Source organism: Amblyomma americanum, chromosome 1 (assembly GCF_052857255.1).
Source record: "Amblyomma americanum isolate KBUSLIRL-KWMA chromosome 1, ASM5285725v1, whole genome shotgun sequence".
Lineage (NCBI taxonomy): Eukaryota > Metazoa > Arthropoda > Arachnida > Ixodida > Ixodidae > Amblyomma > Amblyomma americanum.
Window position 1 is genome coordinate 383658876 of NC_135497.1, and position 18086 is coordinate 383676961.

Below are 18086 nucleotides of genomic sequence, written 5' to 3' on the forward strand. Positions count from 1 at the left end.
TTTAAAACTAGAAAAGCAGTTATGACAGCGGTAAAGCAGCTGATCAAGTTCTTCAATAACCCAGGCGAACTCAGCGCAAAACACGCCTACGTGCACTCACGGCATTTATCTTTTGCGGGTTGTGCACTTTCCTAACGTAAAACTTAAAATTAACGCAGACATTATTAATTTGAAGATTTGCACAAGAAATTGCACACACAATTATTGCGTTTTCCTTCTGCCGCCAGCTTCATTATTCATCCAGTACATCAGCGGTGTCAAAGACGTCAAAAAAATTCAGCCCCTGTTCCAGGAGCGCACTGCCAGTAACAGCTAGCGTTTTAGCGGCTCCCATGGCTCCCATGCTGTGGAGAATTCAACGGCTCCGCCTACCGCGCCGGTGGAGGGTGAGAAAATGTGGATTGGTCGAAAAGGTAGTGACGTCATATGTTAGGCGATAGATTTGAAAAGTTCATAAAATGTCGCAGAAATTGTAAATATAAGCTTGCAACATGACTCAAATGTCATTATCACATGTAAGAGAATGAAGTAAATTAATTGAACCGAAAACGAAATTGAGAAAAGGTGGCCCTCCACTACGGCGCCCCTTCTTTCATTCTTCTTTCACTCCCTCCTTTATCCCTTCCCTTACGGCGCGGTTCAGGTGTCCAACGATATATGAGAGATACTGCACCATTTCCTTTCCCCTAAAACCAATTAAAAAAAAGAAGAGATGGCAATCAAACTGCTGCATCTTAGATCCGGAGTCAAATGGCGTGCATGAAATGGGGGTGTAGCTCAGTGGTAGAGCGCTCGCTTTGCATGTGAAAGGCCCCGGGTTCGATCCCCGGCACCTCCAGGTATAACTTTTTATATTCTCTTTTTTTTCTGTTGGAATGGGCATAGAGAATTGCGAAGAAAACTGAATTAGGTCCACATGCTTCGATTTCTTGCCTAAGGTTCATAATCTTTATCAGGTGGCTCTGACAGCCGTTAGCCGCTACTGTTGTGGCACTTTTGGAAGATGGATGAAGCTTACAAAGAGAATTGTGTGCCGAGACGACAATCGATAGCCGAGGGACAAACTGCAGGAAGGGGAAGTCACCGGTTTCTCCTCTCTTTTTGCCACGCGAGCGATAATGGCAAACTTTGTCTCCTATGGTACAGTGGCAGGAAAGAGGTAACACGGAGACAAAAGAGAAGACAGCGCACCTCTCATGCTACCTATGACCACTTCTTTTAGTCAGCTGCAGAGTGCCTACTGAAGTCGTACGGTAAACCACAGCGAGAGATAGAGTGAAGATAAATAAGTCTGGCTAGACATTTGATGCAAGCTACGCCTAGCCGCTACCTAGAAATTAAGACACGGCGAGCAACCAAACTGTGTAAAACTGCACGCAGCAATAAGAAGGTGCGATAACGGTGGGAAAAACACGGGGGGCGGGGGAGGCACTTCAGTTAAGCCTTAAGGGTATGACGCAATATCGTTAATGTTTCCCTTCAGCGGCCTGGAGTCCTCTTTGCTATCACTTTGCAGACGCGTACACTTTCGGAGAAGGCACACAGGGCCCCCCTTTAATCAAATCGAGCGTACGTGCGTCAGTTCCTTTTTTGAGGAAAAAAAGGCTTGTAGGCCTAGGGGTAGCAACTCTGGATCCAAGGGATACCGGTTCGATTGACATCTGATTTCAATTTTGTTCGCAGTGCATTTAAGTTGCATTATATTCTTACATGCTATAGTGACGTTTGAGTCATACGGTACATAATTCTCTGATTCCACAGGTAGAAACTGTTCGTATTCTTGGTCTTCTCCTCCATACATCTGGGACTGGCACCCCGTGGCTGACAGCCACCCGTAAATCAGCTCACGCTACTCTAGGTCTGATTCGCCGCATAGCTATGCGCTCTGGTGGCGCACGTACTCATACGGCCCGCCAGCTTGTGCGCTCTATCCTTCAGCCACGGATAGTATATCAGGCTCAATTTCAACGTCTCACCCGCAGACAGTGGGACTCCCTTGAAGCTATCAATCGTGAGGCTATGCGCGTCATAACACATCTGCCTCGTTTGACACCCATACCTGTGCTACAGGAGTTCGCCCAACTTAATACACTCAGTGAAATCATCGACCAACGGGTGGCAAATAGAGCTCGAAAACAGTCTCTCAAACTTCATCGTTTAAAGACACTTCCACCGTGGTCCTATTGCCAGCTCACTGACAATCGCCCCACTGTTTCCCCGTCGGTATCAGCAGCGTATCTGCCTGAAGGGTGCATATTATACACGGATGCATCTCATTCTGCAGAGAGGGGAGTTACTGCTGTGTATAGTCCATCTCATCCGCATCTCAACTCTCGCGCGACGTATACTGCGGATACGTGCACTCCCCTGGCATTGGAACTTCAAACCATTTACAATGCCATTGCTTCCCTTCCGCTCGTTCCAACATTCAATACAGTCCACATTTACACCGACTCCCGCGCCGCCCTTAAACAGCTGAAGGCTGTTCGACGAACGTTCCAGATTTCACAATCTAATCATGTGCTCTGCGCAAAGTATCCATGTCCTGTGCGCATACACTGGATTCACGGCCAAGCCCAGGATCCACATAACATTCAAGCGGATGCTATGACTCATCTTCATACATTAGACGATCCGCCACCTTCCCCTCTTCCCCCAGATCCGTTCCTGTCCCACGTTTCCGATTCCGAAGTTCTGCGCCAGCGAACACGCGCTCTAATTCCTCCGTGTTCGCACCCTCTCCCCCGTAGTCTTACTCGGCAGGAGGAGGTATCCGTGCGCCGGATTCGGGCAGGGGCGGCTCTGACACCATCTGTCCGTCATCGGTGGCGTGCCTAAGATCTGCCACTACCTGACAGGTGCCCTCACTGTGGCGCTGCACCGGACATATGTGATGTGCGGCACTTGTTGTGGACGTGCCCAGCGACGGCTTCTATCAGAAAACGGCTCCTCAGGGAAGTGGGCCTGCGGTGGGACCGCGAAAGTGACTTCGTGAAGTGGACAATGGACAACCGTTTCATTAACAACCTCTGCGACTACCTCAGCGCAACGGTTCTTCACTCCTTATTTTAACTTTCAATCCCGTGCATTCCTTCCCCCCCTTTCCTTTTTCAACTTATGCCTCATGGCACACTTCTCGAATAAAAAAAAAGAGTCATGTTGCGATCTTATATTTAGAATTAGTGGGTTGTTTTATGAACTTTTTGAATCCGCCGCTCCACGTATTACGTCACTACCTTTTCGACCAACCCACATTTTCTCACCGCCGTCGGCGCAGTCATCGGTGCCGCTGAACTTTCCGCGGCATGCGAGCCTTAGCGCTAGCGCGTTAAAACGCAAGCAGTTGCTGGCTGTGCTGTGCGTTCTTGGAAGAGGGACTGAATTTTTTAGACATGTTTGAAACTGCTGATGTACTGGTTTAAGGATGGAGCTGGCGCAAGAAAAAAAAAGTAGTAACTGTTGTTCAATTTCTCAAAAAAAAAATTCTGAAAGTGTTAATGTCTGAGTTATTTTAGGTTTTAACGCTAGGAAAGTGCACAACCCGCAAAACAAAGGTGCTGGCGTTGAAGATAGGCTGCTTTGCTCAAAATTCGTCTGGGATGTATCGGAACTGGATATATAGAAGAGGAAATCGTACCGGTGGCCCTTGGATCCGGGCTCAGACATGCTACCCCTAGAGCACCAAGACTTTTTTTTGTTAAGAAACAAAAGGCCACTAAGGCATGTACATATACATAGGATTTGGTTAAAGGGAGGCCTTCTGTGGCTTCTCAGAAAGTGTCCGTGTCTGCGAAGCGGTATGCAAAGAGGACTCCAGGCCGATGGACAGGGACATGAACTATAATGCCCATACCCCTAAGACGGACCCTAAGTGCCTCCCCCCCCCCCCCCCCCCCCCGCGATTTCTCCCCGTCTGTAGCGCACCTTCTTATTGCCGCGTGCAGTTTTACACTGTCCAGGTTGCTCACCGTGTCTTAATTTCTAGGTAGCGGCTAGGCGTAGTTCGCATAAATGTTAAGCCAGACATATCTTCACTCTGTCTCTGGCTGTGGGTCACCGTTTGACTTTAGCTACGCACTCAGCAGCTAAAGAATAGGCGTGGTCGGAGTTTGGTTGGTTGGCCTAAAATAATGCTGGCACATACGCACTGCGGGGGAGTGGCCAATATACAGGCGGTTAGTTGCTGGATACAGGAACGTTTTGACGAGAAAAGTTGTAGTAATAGTATTTATCCTGATATATTGTAAGACGCAAGGACAGGGGTTCTGTTAACTTGGAGATAGATAGCGGGAGAGTGGCTTAATGTGCATAATGGATGTGCGTTGTCCTCTCTTCTTTCTCCTTCTTACCTCTTTCCTGCCAGTGCACAGTAGAAGATAAAGTTTGTCATTGCCGCTCGCGTGGCAGAATGAGGGAAGAAACTGGAAACATCCACTTTTTCCACCGTGTCTCTCGTCTATCGATTCTCGTCCCGGCACACCACTGCCTTCTTTGTTAGCTCCATTCATCCTTCATCCGTTCCTTAATCCAAATCACTAACAAACGGCCTTGAGCCTTCGTTTCGAAATGAACAGGTCATTCATTCATTCATTCATTCATTCATTCATTCATTCATTCATTCATTCATTCATTCATTCATTCATTCATTCATTCATTCATCCTTAAAAAGTGCTATAACTGTTTCTGCTAACTGTTGTCAGAGCCAACTGATGGAGATTATTAACCTAGGAGATTATAAGGGGATTATAATTCTAGATATCATAAACCGAGTTTGCCCAGTTCATTCTCGATGCCCATTCCAGAAAAAAAAAATACGTCGAGAATGTAAAAATTACGTTATATCCGTAGATGCCGGAATTCAAACCGGGGCATTTCACTTGAAAAGCGAACGCTCTACCACGGCTCGAGCTACACCACCATTCCATTGAACCTGATTTCACATTTTATACGCTGCAATAACATCTATGCAGGTATCGACAAGATCTACTGACGAGCTCTTTAGGCAGCCGCATGAAATCCTGTTCAAAACAGGACAGGTTCAGGCTGCAAACCACTTTAATGAAGTCAACGCAGAGCGCATCACCGAGGAGTGCCACATAAATTTGTAGTCGATTGAATGTTTGGACATACACTTCCCTGGAATAAACGTTTAGTCTTTCGTGTGAATTAGTATTTCGTTGAAACCACAAATGGATAATGCCGGTCCATCATGCGAGTTCCCCATAGGCTGTGAGCTATAAGAAATGTCTAGGGGTTCGTCATCATAATGCAGAGTTGCAAGGTATCGTAGAGTACAGGAATCAATATAAGTTCTTCTTAAATTTGCGAAGTAGGACATATTAGTTTAATATTGCGTCTTGAAGCAATCCATAGTTGTTCTTTTTTTCTAGACCCAGTATTGTTTTCCAACGTCATGATCATCATCATTCTGGAACATCACAAGGGCGGCATTCCGCTGCAGACACAAAACGGCATATTTCTCTAGCTAAACTCGGTTACTGAGCTGGAGTTCTCGGGTTCGAACCTGACCGCAGCGCACGCGTTTTCATGGAGGCGAAACGCACAGGCTCCCGTGTGTTATGCGATATCACTGCACTTCATCCCCAGGTGGTTGAAATTATTCCGGAGCCCTTCACTAGGGCACCTTTTTTTTTATTCCAATCCCATCTTACTCCCTTCCCTTACGGAGTGGTTTGGTGTCCACCGAGATGTCAGACAAATGCGCCGCCACTTACTTTCCTCAAAAACCAGTCTTCAATCTTCGAAACGCCAATTTTTCTTACACATAATTCAACGGGCTACGCTTCAGTCTGCAGCCTATAGTATGAAGTTTTTGGACATGCTGAGAGACGGATTTACGTGCTATTGTATGGGTTCTCGTAAAAGTAATGTCTCTGATTTTTTCTCTCCCTTTCATAGCAATCTAAAGACTTAAAATTACTATCATTACCAGCATGTCGGAAGTAACGAGAGACCGATGGAGGTTCTTCATAAGGACAACGCCCACCCTCACAATAACCTGAAAACTAATAAAGTGATTGCCAAATTTTTGTGGAATGGTCTGCTCCATCTTTCTTACAGTCCTGACATGGCACCGTATGATTATGGCGTTTTCGGGCCGCTAAAAGATGCGCTTCGCAGATCCGCACTTCAGGACGATGTGAGCCTCATTCGTGCCTGGAATACATGGCTGCACCAAAGGGTAAAAAAGCTAGTGGAGTGCAGGTGTGCATGCCCTTGTTCGCCGGTGGTGCAAAGCCTTGTAAGTTGATGACGGAGATTAGATTGAAATATAATATAGATCTGGCGGACATGCGGCTGTATTTCTTGTCAATTTTCATGAAAAAAATTATGGGTATTACTTTATGGACATCCTGTAAAGTACTTGATGTCCTGCAACTAGGATGCCTCAGTTGTAATGGCGCTGGGCTGCTGACCCGAAAGACGCGCAGTCGATCTGGGTCGCGACGGTCGAATTTCAATGGAAGCGAAATTCTAGAGGCCCGTGTACAGTGCGATGTGAGTGCGCGTTAACAAACCCCGGGTGGTCAAATTTCCGGAGCCCATTACGACTCCGTCCCTCATAGCCTGAGTCACTTTAGGGCGTTGAATCTCCATAGACCATAACCTACTTCATGTCCTCGAATGCCGAAGTATACAGGGCGGTACAAGTAGAAGCAATATGAAAGGGAACATCCGATCACGTGGCCGCCGTAAGCAGCCGCATGTGTGGCACCAGGCGCATGGGCGGGGAAGAGTAGCCGGTGGTGCTTACTGCGTGTGCTCCTTCACACTGATTCTCGTCGGCTTTCGACGAACGCGTTCCTTTTCATCTTCTTTCTACCCGTAAATGGGTGAAGGGGAGACCATAGAAATCAAATGTTTGTATAGCAGTATACGCGACACTGAAAACAAGAACTGAGCAGAAAAGAAACAGCAGAAAATTATGCAGGAAATTATGCTTGATTCATTAACCCCCATTAACAACTACATTAGAGCATATTAAAGATAAAATAAAGGCCGGCAATACATTAAATAAATTGACTATCTGAAATGCACGAAATGCTTCCTAAAAACATGAAATGCGAAACAATCTTTCGCATATAAATATGGTTTATTCAAGGCCTCCGTCACTGACACGCCGGAAAAGGTTATCACGTCTCGTATATTCGAAATACAAACCTCGCACAAAAGTAATAAACACTAAATCAAAGTTTTGTATACAAAGTCATGCAAAGTGAATAATTTCCAGCACTTAATAATTTTATAGGCGTACAATGGGACGTCAAGGTACTTGGTCGCTTATGCTTCCATGCAATACAAGCATATTCAGTAAGTGTATATTCCCACTTTCCAGACCACAAAATACAGCTCTTAGAAGAATTTATTCGTGCACCTGAAACTCCTGCTCTAAATAAACAACCTTGTCTGTCCCTCGGTTGTAAGCGAAGAAAAACGCGAGATTATCTACATAAGCTTGTCCCTCCAGCTCATTTATGGCCTTGTGTGGGAAATTTTTACGGTGTGAATAGTGGCACAAATGGTTTTCTTTATTTCGTAGAGGAGTTTATGGAACCGGGATCATGCAGCTGGGCAAGCTTTCGTTCCACTTGTTCACGCGTTTTACCTTCTTCTTCGTCAAAAAGATTGAAATTGAAAAGGTTACGTCATTGAGAGATTATTTATCTACTGACTTCGCAATGTCGGACAGATATAAACCGAAATTATTATATAGATAAGAGACGAGAACTTCAGTCGGCTACAGTTTGCGCTGCCAAACAATATCCTGTTCAGAAAATAAAATCGGCTAGTTGCACCTGGGTCGCCCGCCGTCTGCATCTCGGCGTAACATGACTGACCATTTAAAATTGTTTTTTCACATCGGCTTGTTATGATTCAAGTTCAAAGACGTCGGTGCCCCAAAAACGCATCAAGAGTAATTTAAATATGTATTCAGTGACAATAACAAGTTAATAGGAAGCAACATTAACACACTTTGTGAACAATGCACATATGAAATAAACAATAGAATAGGATTGAAATCTTCATGTTAGGAAGTACAAACTTCTATTTTTGTTTGCTGGGCTTTGGCAGACCCGGAGAAATTTGCGAAGTAGCGTATAAATTTTTGAAGGTAATTAAAAGAGAACGACTAGGCTATTAAGTGTGTAAGAGGAAGCTTAGGTATATTGTAAAGTGCCAACTAAAGTGCCAACTAAAATGCAGGCACATCTACTTAGTGCGAATTCAAAATTTTGGTATCTACTTTTTTTTACCTGCAATATTTAGTATTGATAAGAAAAATAAATATTGTCCCATTTATGCGTTTTCTTTTGCTTTAAAAGCAAGACATTTCGTTGTTGAGCTAGGATTACTAGGTACTCACTCTTCAGAGAAATTATAAACAAAATCAACGCTTGCTGTTAATTTTTTTTTTTTGCGAATCAAAGTTGGCCATTTCTTGCAAATTTTGGAATACGGTAGGTTTCAAGAAATAATAAAAATGCTTACCCGACTAGAAGTGGACATTTTCTCTAATGGTCGAAGAAAGTACAGAATACTACAGAAGAGGAGTTTCACTTTAAAGATGCCGATGAATCCTGTACTGTGATCGTTATGCATAGATTGTGAAATATTAATTGCGATTTTCGTGATGTGAATCCTGCACAGTGAAAAGCTTTTTGCGGTACTGCAACACGGAGTGACTTGTGTTTGAGCATAGCCTCCTCTATATTTTCGTGCCCGCTCAACCGCGGAGAACGCCGATGTTAGGCGCCGTTCGCGCTAGTACGCGAAGCTGCCGACGAGTGGCGCGCGCAGCCCTGGATGGAGCAGACGACGCGGCAGGAGTTGGACGCAGCGTAAAATGCGGCGCGCAATTCTGCTACTGCGTATACTCCTCTTCGTTTAGTAAGAGTGATATGCAGGCACGGTCGTTAAAGTGCTAAGTTGTTTTTGTTAGGCCATGTGCACATGTACTTTAATAAAAGCTGCTCATCAAGGAAATTATGAAAGCGGCGACCGGACAAACATCGAACGTTGCTGCAGTACCGAGACGAATTCCTCAGTTTTCACCTTTATCGACGGTAATTATTAGTGTACTTTGTACAAAACCCGCATTATCAGCTCAAGTCGTGTCTGTTCCAATATATGAGAAGAAACATTAAGGAAGCATTTTTGCGAACGATGAGTGAATGGAAAACTTTTTAGTCGCGTAGTTAGAATAAAACATACATGCAGAAAAAAAAGTTTCCAGAACTTTAACATCTTTTTTTTTAGAGGCTTTGATGTGAGCGGCTTCACTACTTCGTTCCTGTCAGTCACTGATAACGCATACTTCGTAAACAGGCCGAAAAAACTTTGTGCAGATGAGTTTCAGAAGCTGGCTGTGGTGGTCTTGCAGCAAGCTCACATTTCAGTGCTCCATGTTCTGCAAGAGCATCAACTGCATTGTTGACTGCAGATTGCAGGGGTTTTCATAAGAACCTTCTATAGTAGAGCAACACCTCGACGTAGTTCTTGAGTGCGTACAGAACATACGCAAACTGCGTTGAAGGATAAAGGAGACTTCCTCTGTCCTGAAGGCGGATCAAACTGTCACTGGGCGCAGATGAGGCTGGTCGCGTAACAAGAGCATTGCAGTTGCTACAATCAATTTTTTCTTGAACAACTCGAGCCAAATAACCTCCTAACATCGCAAGTGCTGCAGTGTGTGGCGCTGGCAGCAACGTTTTCTGTGTCCTCAGTAGGTCTTCGAAGAGACTTTTCGCCTCCGGTGGGAAGTCGTGCGCGCGCTGGGTGACTGCAGGTTTGTGTGTACTGCTGCGGACTCCAAGTGCTTGCCTTTACTTTTCTATTACGTTGCTATCTTGGGAAGCAGAAACTAAGCCAGCTTACAAGGCCTTCTCTACGCCAGCAAATACCGCTCTAGCGTCTGTCTGATCATTGTTTCCAAAACTTTCTGGTCAAAACAAACTTGAACCTTTCATTAGCCATTAGGTACTTGACGCATTCCACGTTTGATTTTGTCGTCATTACAAGCGCTCGATACGTTTACTTGCTTAGGACCTGTTTCGCCTGGTAGTTACGCCGCATGTCTTCAAAATAGCTTAAGAAGGACGTTGTCAGCCTACTCACGCGCCCATCATAGACAGAGTCATATTGTCTGCTGTCTGGCATTTTTTTTATTTTATGAATGTGCTGCACGCAATTGTTCACATCCATTAGAAGAAACCAGCGGTGCATCGTATCCATAAACATGATGGTTGACCCACAGCTGCAAAGCACAGGTCACACGTGTGTCCTGCTGTTCCTCGATGAGTTTGAGCGCAGCAGTTTCCGGAGGTGAGAGGACCTAGACAGCCCTTGAAACATTCATTTTCTCAATGTTTGACGGATATACGTGCTTACGCGTTAAAAAATGAAGAGGGTTCACGATGCTCTCTTTTTGCACCTTGTAGAGGTCTTTCAGGTGGGAGGAGTAAACCTCGCCGTCCTTACCGATTTCACGGGCAAGGAAGTGGGATCTCACGTTCTTAATTTTGTGACATTGGACGAATGCGAGAAACAACTTTCGTGTCGGATCTTGAACGTGCTGTATGCAGTGCGTTAAATTTCCATTACACAGCAGTTGAAAAGCAAGAACGTTGATTTGGTGATTATCAGCCACAATCCGTACAATCTTAAACCAGTTCTTTCCACTTCTTTTAGGACGTACTTTTTCAGAGAAAACTGCTTCTGGCCAGTGCAGTTTCTCATGAAGAAATACCCCGCAGGTATCCGGATGCGCACCGAAAGCCCTACTAGCACAAAGCACAGAAGTGAGTTGGATAAAACAGGATCACTACTGGTTCTGTCTTCCCTGCTGTTCTCCAGGGCTACTTCCCCTACAAATGAATCTCTCTGCTTGATATGTTCAAGCCTCTGCTGAATTCGCATCTCATCAACTACGAACGAGCACACCTTGGCCTGCTCGGCTTTTAGGCCCGTTACCTCCGCCTCAAAGCGTTGCTTAACAAGGGATGTGAAGCTTACCTCGCCTGAATTGAGTCCGAGGAATCTTTGCAAAGTAGAGCTGCATGGCAGCTTCAGGAGGCCTTCTTTGCGGACCTGCTTGTACGCCCGTGTTCACAGGTTCCTTAAAATTATGCAATCACGCACAACAAGCTCGGACCAGGTTGGGCTGATTTTTGAAAAGTTTTTGACTTGGCAGACCAGAAGGCTTACACCTAAGTGTTTTTCACTCGCTGCTTTGACGACGCCGGCAAAAGCAGCAAGATGACAGTCCTCTTTCAGTTGCCTTAGTTCCTCCTTGTACTTGTCCACTGTTTGTTTCACTCGCTCTATTGGGGTTTTCATGTCCCACTCGTTTCGTCACCACTTCTGGCGTTCGACAGCAGAAATAGAACTGCGGATGTCAGCCTGTGTCGCCTTGTCTTTTTGCAGTTCTCGGTGTTGAGGCTCCCGGTTCGACCACGTACTCATTGTTACTGATTGAGTCATCCATGTTTTGCAGAGCTTTCAAGTGCAGGAGGCGACGTAGTTGGTGGTGTAGACCGACAGACGACGTCGACGTTGTGACAAGCGCTACTTACATCTGTCGGCTTGAAAGCAGCACGGACCAGAGCCACGTGGCACGGAATGGACGCTTCCTGTTTTCGCACAGCAGCATCGCTGCGCGGTCTCTTCGCAGGTGGCTGCATATATTGCGGATAGTCCAGAAAAACGCTTGGAGTCGCACCTCTTTTCAGCTTCCGGGTTTTGCATCCTTCCTTGTAGTCGCTTGAAACGAAATGCTTGCTGCAGACGGCCGAATACCGAAATGTGGTATTCGGCACCCAGTCCTTTCTAGAGACAACTTTTAACCACTGTGCTCTTAGTTCGTTGTCTCTTGGAATCTCGTGGAAGGAAATACCTTCGGTCTTCCGCTTTGCGTCAGACTTGCATCCGGACACACAGCAATAAGGCATAGCACATATTAGGCATAGCACATATAATTTATGTTGACAAAAAGCCAACTGAGAAAGGCGCCAACCGCGACGTTACAAAATAACCTACTCGATTTCTTCGTCAGGTACGTTGTGAATGTGGGCGAGTTGATGAGAGAGCGCCCCTTCTTGTGTTAAGCCGCTCTCTCCCTTGGCGGCACGTGATGCAACCTGAGGAGCAATTGCGCAACACTGGATAGCCTGGAACATGGTTAAAGCTGTTAGTCACGTTGTAGGGCTATGGTGACGTTCACTGGGAAGCTGCAGAGCGCAGTCCCTGTTAGTATACACGTATACAGAGGGGAGGTTTCCCTTTGTGCTGTTGATGTTGTTCGGGGTCGTTTGAACTTGCCAGGATTCCAGGAAGCGCGTGTTTGCTAACTTGTTCCGGCTCCGAGTATGCTGGTTTCGTCGAAGTTGATTGTGTGTCTAGGAATGCTCGGTTAGAGGACTGCGCTTTCTTGTATAGTTGTCGACGTCGTTTTTGTGTTGCCGAATTTTTTCTTTTATATATTTTTGTTTTCGTCGACGTAGCTTGCGTCGAAGTCGGCGCAAGGAATTTTGTAGATAAGGCCTTGCCCTCTTTTTCACCGTGGCCGATTTTCGGAACACTTGTAAGCAAGCGGAACAGTGCTTGTAGACTTGGGCGAACCTGGAGACCCCTCTTTCTCAGGATTCGGGAGATGGTTTTGCTGGCACTTAGGCAGGCAGAGTGACGCATTTTTATAGTGGCGTTGACTGTTATGCGTTGATTTCTCGGGGCAGTGAGCACAATGCATGTTCCCTCAGAGTCAGCCAGGGAGCGTTCTGCGATCGCGCTCCTTTCCCTGTAAATGAACAGGGCAGAACACTACGAGGCATATGAACTAGGTTGACTTCGAGAGAACCATTGTAAAAATTTGAAAGAGAAAACACAAGAAAAAATTTGGTGTCGAGGCGCTCGGCGCTGCTGACTCACGAAAAACTGCCGTTTATTTTCCAGATGATATAAAAGAGTGGTCCTCTTTGTTGTAGCCATGAATTGGTAATGGCTTAGGACGAGTTGGTCCTTTGCGAAGTAGGCAAAGCCCACGTTTATTCCGCGGCCGCCGAAGCCCCTGCATGCAGCTGGCCGCAACTAAGCGCACGCTGTCCATCCAGGGCTGGCAGCGCCGCCCCGCGGAGAAAAACGGCGGAGTCAGGCGGCGCTTCAGCAGCCTTTGACCAGGCACGGAAAAAATAGAGGAGGCTATGGTTTGAGCGTTTTGCTCAGCTGGCTCAGCGCACACAAAATACGCGCGGTTTTCGAAAGGCGCGCGCAATAACCAAAATTTTTGAGAAACAACTGCGATGAGAATCGCGTTTTCGGAAGAGTGAAAACCTAATATCCCTGTTAGTAACTGTCAGGTACAAATGTAATTGGTTTGATTTTGGTTTGGTTTTATGTGGGTTTAACGTCCCAAAGCGACTGAGGCTATATATATATATGACTGGTTTTCGACAAAGAGCCCGGAATTTTAAGCGCAAAACGAGCCCTTCCTGCAACCAACGCGAGGGATGCAACTGGAGTTGCATAGCCGCGTTTGACGGCTGGGAAAGCCATGCAAAGGCCCGGAAAACGAAGCAGCGCTCTTAAAGAGTCGGGCCTACCGGCGCCGTTCCTCCCTGCGAAACTCGATAAATTGTCAACCTAAGGAAGGAAGCGACGCTCCGAGTTCAAAGGAGCGGCACCAGAAAAAACGCTGTGGTGTTTCGGGATCAAATTACGAAACTGACGCAGTGTTCAGCCTGGAAGCATGGCGGGCAAAAATGCATCATCGTGGCTGACCAGGTGAAGCGAGAAGCGAGAATCACATTTGCTGAGCACTGCCTTCATCATTTGATATCGGCAGGAAGGTAGCAGAAGCGCCATGTCGCATCCGTCTGCCTGGCAACGCCGTGTCAAATTTTCCTATTTTTGAGCGCCTAACGAAGAACGCTACGAGTAAGCTGCGCGAGTCACGTAATTTAGAATGACGGCGTGCTTTTTCGTCGACCGAGAGTTCTCCGGATCGTATACCACTTCGGGCGCATGTTGAGCGTCTGTTTTGGTATCGAATCGTTTTAGGCTGGAAAAATGTAACGTTTGATATCCCGAACCACAATGCTTTTTCAGAAATTTTAAAACTCCATTCGCCCACGTTGTAGAAGTTCACCCAACAAAAAATTGAGAACTTAAGCAATTACTAATGGTTAATTAATACCGTTCTAACGTACCGACTGCAATGGAAATGATATCCGCCACGCTGCGCCAGCTGCCTGCACAGACCGCATTGCCTTATCCTTCACGCATTTGTAAAGAAAACTGTGTACAGATAAAAAAAAACGAGTACATATTTACGGAAAGGCAGATGGTATGAAACATGCGTGAAAGGGCCATAACACCCTGCCTTGTTCAGTTATGTTCGTATCTTCGTACACAGTGTCTTTGTAATGTAATAATAAACGAATCAATAAAGGATTTGCACTAAACACGACTCTATCCGTTTTCTGTGTACAGAAGGTCTAAAAATGCACTGTAGATTTTTGACCCGCCTGGTGCTCTGCTCGGTCAGAATAAGCATTTTGTACGCCTCCTTTAGAGATTTAAATCCAACCTACCTTCAGCGATGCTCTCACTGATTCGCATCGTTTTCTCTCAGGTCTGCCTTCGATCTGGTAAGTTCCAGTACAGTGCATTTGTTTGCGTATTCTGTCGGACTACTCTAGTTGTTGATATTGACACCTTATAAATGCGCATTTTTCTTTTTTCACTTATGTAATAGCCTGCAAAGGCTGACAGAATAATAAATGAATGAATGCATGAATTAATGAATGAATGAATGAATGAATGAATGAATGAATAAACTTTAACTTATATATTTCTCTTCTGGATTTTTGCCTACAAGAGCTTTTCTCTTGCCTTGAGGCCATAATAGAAATCAAATTACAACTGTCTATACAAGTTATGGATGAAAATTTCAAAATGCGCTGCTATACGCATTCAATATTCGGAGGCTGCAGTTTTGATTGCGACGCACATTTAAATATTCGGCTTCATTTCTTCCAGTGCCGTGTTAAAGAAATTAGCGTCAATGCCACCTAAGGTTAACCAAAGGAAAAGCAATTCCTGGGAACCGTAAACGTCGGTGCAGTCACCACAGTCGTGAAAGTATTGCTGTCAATTCAGCCCTCCCCACTGTTGCTTGATGCCGAAGCTGGTCTCAGTTATGTGCAGAAGATAGCTAGCTCTTTCGACAATTCAGTAACAGGATATGGCTACAAAATTAAAAGCGAGCGAAGGAGGACGGTATAAATCGAAGGAACAATAAATAAAACCTCTTTCAGAACTCCTCAGGACGAGGCGGTTGCTCGGGACAGCCACAATTTAAGTTTTCTTGACGCCTCCACAGATGCCACTTATTTGTTCACTGCTTGCTAGACTTCCCTGCACAAATGAGCCCTGTGCACCGCAATATCATTGTTTATGCACATGATTAAAAACCAACAGCGCCAGTGGCATTAAAGCATCAAAATAGAAACAGAGGGAGGATGCTTCGTGAAACAAACCACTTTTTTTACCGAGTTGCCACCTTTTTGCCGCCGGTACCTTTATCTTAGAGCGTGAGGAGAACAAAGGCTGGCGTCCCGTTGAATCTACAATGCAATAGAGCGTGCTATTGCTAGGGCCGTTATCGCTTTGCTTCTGGCGAAGAATGCAGAAAGGCCGGACGCAAACAAAGGAATCTACGGTGAAGGGAGAAGGGATGCGGGGGATGCTGAGGAACTGAAAGTGGTCTGAATCGTTAAATGCGTAAAAGGTAAATTATGACGTTCAGTAACCAATCCAAAGCTAAGAAAAGAGAGAAGTGTGCCGATGCTCATGCTTTATTTACGCACTCGGAGATACTAAGAGTAATCGCGAGCTCAACGCCCGAGAAAGTGCGCTTTGGGGCCACCTATGATATCTCGTCAGACACAAGTGGTGGAATTTTCAATTTCAGCAGCAGAATCGCAGCTACGACCTCACAATTCGGTCTGAGGCCACGTGACAGTTACAAAAACTACAATGCAATTGCGGCTTTATAGATTTGATTCGCTCCAATTTTTAAGCCAGCCTCTTCCAGGAGCAGCAATTGGAGGGAGCAAGTAAGACCTATTAAATCGCTATTTTCTTGTGCCACCCGTGATCACGTAACAACTCGTGATTGATGCATTGCGCACCATTCCAAATTAACCCACGCCATGAAAAACAAGTAATCCCTGCCTCATTAGGGATCTTATCTCGCTCCAGATAGTATTTGAACTGAAGGGCGCAGAATAATGCAAAGGCGCTAAGGCGAGGTCACTCCTAATTATATCGGTCAAACAGCATCCCCTTTCAATATCCTGCCTTAAGCTTTCCTTTCCACTCGATCGATATTTGAGCAGGCAATGGTCCATTGTCCTGCGTCTTCTCTTGCCACTCCTCGTAGAGCTATGATTTGGACGTCGGAACGACCGTGCGTGCCATCAGGCAAGAGCGGAGGCGGAACAGAGACGGCCTTTCATCGCCCGATTTGCAGCTATGCGTAAACGTTAATAACTTTTTTTTTATTTTCTTCCTGGGCATGAATAATATTCTACTGTAAGAAGTCTCAAGTCTACTTCCGCAGGCTCTTCTTTCACTCGAAGACAGTTGAGTGGAGAACCAGTGGCCGAGTATTGTTTACAGTGCGGTGCATCGGTACGCGAGTAAGTGATCCTCCGGCAACTTCCAGTGAGACACGACTTCAGGGCGTGGTAAATCGACGGCGCCTTATTATAATAGTTTGATTTGAGATGCACTGTTCGAGAAAATGCACCACAGTTGTTAATCCCGCAAGAAATAATGCTCTGAAGCGCTGCTGTTAGCGTTGTGACTGGGGCTATTTTTCGCGTTTTTCTTTGTTTCCGAGGAACTTTAAGATAATTTCAATAGAAAGTGACTGGAAAAATGTAGCTGGCTGATTTAGACAGGAGGCTGTGCCTCAGTTTAGTGTCCTCACAACAAAAGCAACCATGCAGCGCTCCCGCATCCTACCGTGCTTAGGTAATATCAACATCCCCCAAAGAACCCTCAGACTCTTGCAATCTTCACGGCACCCCAGACGAAGTTCTCCCCCGTACAGACGCAGAATGCAAGTAGTACGTCTTGGAATGCCCGCTTTAGCCGAGGCCCACGCCCATCTGTTTGGGTGGGCAGAAAGATGGTATAAAAATGGGCACCGAGTTAATTGTCGCGGAAGACAGTTATGTATAATTCCAAAATAAATGTAACATTTCGTTAAGACCCTAAGACTTCTTTGCGTACAACTTGACAGTGCTATCGGAAGTGGAAAACTGTGATGCGGGAAATCTGTAAGAGTTACGTTCGTGCTTACGCTTTAGGAGCTAAGGCACCAGATTGTTTATTGAACTTGAGATAACAGGAAGGGACGTAGCATATCATGCGGGAAAAAGTGGCTGCAGTCAAAACATGATTTACTTTCATTATACTGGATGGTGGACATTTGATATCACTGTGGTTTGTTCAGTGCTCTGTGGGCACTCAGAAGTTCATTACAGGTCTGCAAATTTTTTCTCAAATGTCTGCGAATCAATTCGTTCTGTAGTTACGAAGTCCTGCCTGATTTATTGCGCTAATAATCGTTATCAGCGGTATTTATTTTTTCTACATGAATTCGGTGCGCAAGGTCTAAAGCACGCCTTTAATGTATCATTTTTGGGACTATAAATTGAGTTTTAAATTAGTTGAAGTGACTTGAGTTTCTTTCCTCGATATTAAATTGAGCCTCAAAATATCAATTATTGATATTTTGTGTGCAAAAACATCTAGTGCCGCCGATATTAAATATTTTAACGACATGCTCGTCGTGACAGAACTTCATAAACGTATTGACCAGATATAGCGTTCCGCAATGTGTCTGCAACAGAACCGAGTTTCACGGCATCCTCAGTGAGGTCTGTGAGAAAGTCTGAACTCGATTTGTATTCAATGCAGAAGAAACATTAAATTGCCATATTATAAGTGCGAACCTTGGCATGTAAGCCTTTATATAAATTATAAAATTCCGTTTCTTT

The 18086-nt window shown here is 45.3% G+C and overlaps 1 non-coding gene across 1 annotated transcript; it reads left to right on the forward strand.

The window, feature by feature from the left end:
- Positions 1–766: 766 nt before the first annotated feature.
- TRNAA-UGC (transfer RNA alanine (anticodon UGC)) lies at positions 767–838 on the forward strand. Its single transcript has one exon. It is a non-coding gene; the product is annotated as a tRNA-Ala (tRNA).
- Positions 839–18086: the final 17248 nt, after the last annotated feature.